This window comes from Lithobates pipiens, unplaced genomic scaffold, assembly GCF_037356315.1.
Source record: "Lithobates pipiens isolate NorthernLeopardFrog02 unplaced genomic scaffold, aLitPip1_a1.2 Scaffold_22, whole genome shotgun sequence".
NCBI classification, from domain to species: domain Eukaryota; kingdom Metazoa; phylum Chordata; class Amphibia; order Anura; family Ranidae; genus Lithobates; species Lithobates pipiens.
Window position 1 is genome coordinate 127,172,247 of NW_027507784.1, and position 6,000 is coordinate 127,178,246.

At 42.4% G+C, this 6,000-nt stretch overlaps 1 long non-coding RNA gene across 1 annotated transcript in view; it reads right to left on the minus strand.

The window, feature by feature from the left end:
- Window positions 1-5,772, minus strand: part of LOC143924158 (uncharacterized) — a 67,039-nt gene extending 61,267 nt beyond the window's left edge. The window contains exon 1 of the long non-coding RNA XR_013261831.1: window positions 5,725-5,772. This is a non-coding gene — a long non-coding RNA (uncharacterized LOC143924158). The remainder of the gene's footprint in view (window positions 1-5,724) is intronic.
- Window positions 5,773-6,000: the final 228 nt, after the last annotated feature.

Sequence of the window (6,000 nt, forward strand, 5' to 3'; positions counted from 1 at the left end):
AGCATACACCTGACCTGCATGCTTTGGCCAATCACAGCACGCTCTGCTGTGAGAGCCATGATTGGCCAAAGGTGCCTTTGGCCAATCATGGCTCAGGGGCTAAGTCCATGCCCCAGATTATGTAAGGCTGCTTACATAGCAGCTGTACATAGTGTAATGAATGAGAGCAGCAAAATGACATTTCTAAAGGAAAAAATTTAATTTAAAACTGCTTGCGGCTGTAATGTATTGTCGGATCCTGGCAATATACATAAAACTCATTTTAAAAAAATGGCGTGTGTTCCCCCCAGTCCATAACCAGACCCCTCAGATCTGTTACGGATATTAATGGGAACCCCACACCAAAATGCAAAAAAAATGACGTGGGGGTCCCCCCTAAATTACATACCAGACCCTTTAGGTCTGGCATGGATTTCAAGGGGAACCCTGTGCCAAAATTAAAAGAAAAATGGCTGGGGGGTCTCCCCAAAATCCATACCAGGCCCTTCAGGTCTGGTATTGATTTTAAGGACAACTCTGCGTCAAAATAAAAAAATGGCGTAGGGGCTCCCCAAAATCCATACAAGACCCTTATCCGAACACGCAACCTGGCATGCCACAGGAAAAGGGGGCGAGAGAGTGCCCCCACTCCTGAACCATACCAGGCCACATGTTCTCAACATGGGGAAAGTGCTTTGGGGTCCCCCAAAACAGCTTGTCCCCATGTTGAAGGGGACAAGGGCCTCACCCCCACAACCCTTGCCTGGTGGTTGTGGGGGTATGTGGGAGGGGGGCTTATCAGAATCTGGAAGCCCCCTTTAACAAGGGGGCCCCCAGATTCCGACCCCCCTATGTGAATGGGTATGGGGTACATTGACCAAAAAAAGTGTCAAAAAAAGTAAAAATGAAAGGAGACAGTTTTGGACAAATTTAATTTATATATATAAAAAAAAGTGTCCCACTCCAGTGGGTGTAACAAGATGTCTGCTTGCCGCCGTATCATTGTATCCTTATTGTGGACAAGTGCGGGATGTAGCGAGATAGCAACGTCCGTTACAAAATCTGAATTGTCGCCTAATCTGACGAAACACCAGAATCCACCGGTGACAACCTCCAAGAACCTGCAGAGGCCACCCTGACACCCGGCTCCAGTGATGATTATGAACCACAGTGCTACATGCTCATGATGTCTTTACTCTTATGAGTAACAGTCTTTACATCTACATTAAATATCTACATTAAATATTCATCAATGCTACACTTAGTATGGCGCTTGTGCTTTTTCCTTAGTTACTTCTGCCAAGAGGCTTATAATGGGGGCACTTGTGTGGGCTCAATCCCAAGCCACTCTCTGTGTCTCCTTAGACACACCGAGTGTGGCTTGGCCCCACCCCCGCTCTCTCCTCACAGGCTGTGATAGACAGGAGAGAAAGAGTAGAGAGTAACTGCTCAGTGCTGGATCAAGATCAGGCTCAGGTAAGTATAAGGATGGCTGGGGGGAGCTGCATACAGAAGGTTTTTTTTACCTTAATGCAGTGAATGCACTTCTACCTTTACAACCACTTTAAAGTGTATCTATGGGCAAAAAATAAAAACTTACATTCACTTTCACATTGGAGTTCAATACATTTTAGCCTACTCCTATTACTCTGATATTAAAGTTTGAGAACGTTTTTTTGTAAAGATCCCCACACATTTACTGTACATCCTTGAATTCTGTGACTTGTATTCACCATGCCCTGTTAGTAGGGACCGCTCTGTCAAACATTTCAGAGAACCTGCCTTTCGACCTACAGAAGTGCTGAGAGGAGGAGTTTCAGAAAGAGGAGTAGTACAGGAATCACTACTTAGAGAAGCAAGGTACCATGGGATATGTAGTCCTTAGAAATGCAAAAGAGAAGGCCAGCAGACAACAGCACTTACAACATGAAAGGAGATTGTCCAAGTAAGCTTATGTTGGACTATTGAATATAACAGTTTTTGTATTGTTATTACAATTCTGATATTATAAAATGAAAGTGTTGAATGCTGTGACTTTAGATCTGCTTTAATCAGATTCCCCATGTATTTCTGCTTTAGTTTAACCTTCATTTCATGTTTTAACATCACTCCAGCCAAAACCTTTTTTTTTCATGTGGTAGTGGGGTGTTGTTAGGTTTATGTGGTTTTATGGTTGTCTGTGTCCCTTTTGGAAGTTTTACTTTCACTTCTTTTCTAAGTGATAAGTGTCAGACAGAGCAGGAAGCGAAATCTCACTAAAGGGGACAGACGGCAACAAAAATATATTTTTTGACTGGGGAAAAGTAAGAACCTTGTCTTCCTGTCCTGACACCTGGTGACACCTGCGCCTCACAATTCTTGTCTTGCTGTCACCTGGGAAATCTCGCTAATAAGATAGCAGTAAAAACATACTGTATGTTAATGTGTGTATTACTACTAACAAATCTTTTTTTTGTACTGTGCTAGCGTCTAAAATGGCTGGAATTTTGGGTGCAGACACATTATATATCTGAACTTCTGGTGTTAGTGTAACTTTAAGAAGGAAGGGGCTGTCCCCAGGTGAGCCTGTTTTTAAGCCCCCTACACATGGGTCGAATGGTGGCCGACATCAGCCGGTTCAATAAAAAACAGATGACATTCGGCCCGTGTGTATGCTAGCCGATTAGACAGAAGCCGGCCGTTTGGCTGGCTTCTGTCGGACTAGCATGCTGGAAAACTGTCTCCCAATCAGCGCTCACCGCCAATGGCTGAGAGTGCTGATCGGAGTGTTCTGGTGGGGGGGGGCAACCCCCTGTCATAACACAACAGCTCAGCGGGAGAGATCGCTATACTGACTTTGGATCGTTAGTGTAGCTACTCCGACCAGAGTTGGCAGTTTTCTTTCATTCAACCAAAAACTAATAGTGTGTACCAGGCTTAAGTTTGTGCACTGCTTCTATATGCCCCATAGTTGGGGAGACAGTAGTTTTGAGTTAGGAATCACGCTCTACAGAGGTGCCTCAGTGTGGCTGTGTAGCTTTAACATTCAACATATTTTCAAATGTATACACCAAAGTTTGTTTTTAACTTAAGCAGATGAGTTTTTTTTCTTTCTTATTGTTTTATTTTATTTTTTTATGGCTAGCTTGAAAGTATGCTGTGGACCCCCTTTGGATGGTTGGGATTTTAGATAGCTTCCAATTAAATCAATTAGACAGTATCCTTTCACATCATAATGAATTTATTATTAGAAATGATTGTATTTTTTTAAACGTAACAACAAACCCCGTGCCTGCGCATTGTTCCTAATTTGCATATAAAATACAAAATAAAACTCTTTCAATGGTAAGAAATGGTACAAAATGTTAACAATTTCACCAATATAGAAATGTGATGGTCATATGTCTGGTTCGGGGCTTTGTTTACCATAATAATACCTTTAGGTCACTGCCTAGGACAGCAGGGTTAGAGGGCGCAACACCAAGCTTGAAAATATACAGATTATGGTCATTTTTTTCTGGTCATCTCTGGAAGTTGGGGGCTAAATTCAGCAAGAGGAATGTAAGGGGAAAGGGTTGCAAGGGACTTACAAGGCTCTATGTAGTTCGGGACAATGAGCCATTTCTCTGTGCTCTAGTTTGAAGATCAGTTGACCTGTTGTTATATGCATAAAGTAGACACATGCCTCCAAAATTGCAGCATTCTACTATAATTTTATTTTTATTTTTTTTACTGTACTAATCGCATCATAGAATGGGCAGAGCTTGTAAAAAAGGGATGTCATCGATCAGTTGTGCCCAGGGAAGCATGATGTCTAAATAGGGGCCTGATCAGGTTGTGTGTCAGTCCTTCATCAGGTGTTTTCACTTCTGTACCCACTTATCCCAATGTTCCTGTCATTTGCTGCTATACAACAATTAATTACAGCCAACTGTAGTTAGCTGACTGCAGTTCTGGATAGTATAATCAGATCCATGAAAATATACCATAGCTCAAGAAACTAAAGGGCTCTAAGCCCTTGTACACACGGTCGGACATTCCGATTTTGTCCGAAACTGGTGTTGCATACACACGGTCGTACAAAGATGTCGAAAATCCGATCGTTCGTAATGTGATGACGTTATTTAGTTACGACGGAACTACATTCAGGCTAGTAGCCAATAGCTTTGGTCTAGGAATTTGAGCATGTGTGGCACTTTGTCCGATCAGATTTCTCTACAAACGATCGGAAAAAGTCTGATCGGATCATGTTGTTGGAAAATTTTTATATCCAGCTCTCAAACTTTGTTGGTCGGACATTCCGACGGAAAAAGTCAGATGAAGCCCACACGTGGTCGGATTATCCGACAACATGGTCCGATCAGACATTTTCCCTCGGAATGTCCGACTGTGTGTACAAGGGCTAAGACATTACCAAATTGAACAATGCATTATGCAATACACCACTATCAGCTCAATTCACAAAGCTTTAAAGCAACCCTGTTAGTTTCCAAAAAGATTTTAGCTGGGTATAAACTAGTAGAATTTTGAACATAAATTTATAGGAAAATTTATATGAAAATTGTCAATAATTTGAATGTCATTTGAAAGTATTTCATGATTTTGTTTGCTTTTAACATTTGGTTTTGGAATGAATAAACATTAGAGCTCTTTCATACAGTCCTGCAGCCCAAACCATTGCTGTCCAGCCAGGGTTTTGGGCTGCAAAGCTGTGTATCGGCTGTTGCACCCTCCTAGTATAGGATGTTAAGTAAATTTAATTTTTGACTTGCCCTGTAATCAGAGGAGCAGTGATCATTTTCCTTGGTCTGATCATGGTTTCACAAGCTAGAAATTTGATTGTTTTCCTCTGCCTTTTGGGAGAAGCTTCCAGAGCTTATTGCAGGAAATTCAAATGACTAGCCTGAATATTTACCATGCCCTGGCCAATCCCTGGGGAGTTATTCCCAGAAGGTGGTCAGAAAAGTGGTATGTAGGCAGGTGAAGTCTGCGTTCTCCATTATAGGTGGCAATATTCACAGTGACACTGCGGTTGGAAAGGAAGTCAGGAGGAACATGGTTCCTCAGTGGTGTCCCGGGCCACTGAGGAAGCGATTCAATTGGATGCTGCTGCCCCATGTGACTCTGACGATCATCTTGAGTCAGGCAGAACCTTTTTAAGGCCCTCGCTCCCAGGTTTTGTACACTATTGGCAAGTTGATAGAGTAGGGACAGGGGCCACCTCTGTGAGGGACAGAAAAAGCATAGTGACACATCTCTTCTGAATACCTTCCTTACTGGGCACAAAACAGCCAGGCCACATTCTGTCCCCTCTCAGTAAATGCTGTCAGTTCAGCTGGAATCTACTTCTTCATGTAATTTAAAAATGTGAGTGTATCTGACTGGGTAGCTGTCCAACCAGGTTCTTTGTGAAGTGTTGCTGCATTACTTAAATACAAGTTTTCTGCTGCACCCAACTGTGTGAATTATTGTCACCACCCATGCTGCCCTCCACCTACAGGTATATAGTCTTAAGCCCTGGACAGACTGTCTTTTCACCATCAGGGATCAATCTGTGAGCTACTGCCAAGGGATTGAGTCTGAGGAGGTGGATGCCTTGAGATTTGTGAGTAGAGACCATGACTGACTCCCTACATAAGCAGAGAAAGAGACATCTCACGTGGTCGCCAGCTAAGAGACTTTAACTATTCTGGAGCTTATGGTCCCCAGCTATGAGACTTAAACTGTTCTGGAACTACCTCACGCTCCACAGCTATGAGACTTTACCTGTTCTGAAGTACCTCATGGTTCCCAGCTGTGAGAGCTAGACTGTGCTACCTTTTACAAAGAGAAGAGTGTACTCAGTCAACTGACCTCGAGTCCAAAGTTATGTCACAGAAAAAATAATTATTTTCTAAAACATTAGCAGTGCTCTAAAAGAACAATTTAACAATTAACAGGTGGTTGAAATAAACTTAGGTGATTCACACTGAAAGTCCACTATCTGCAAATGCAGAAACTAAAGATCCAATTTAAAACACTCAGTCAAAAGTCCATTAATAT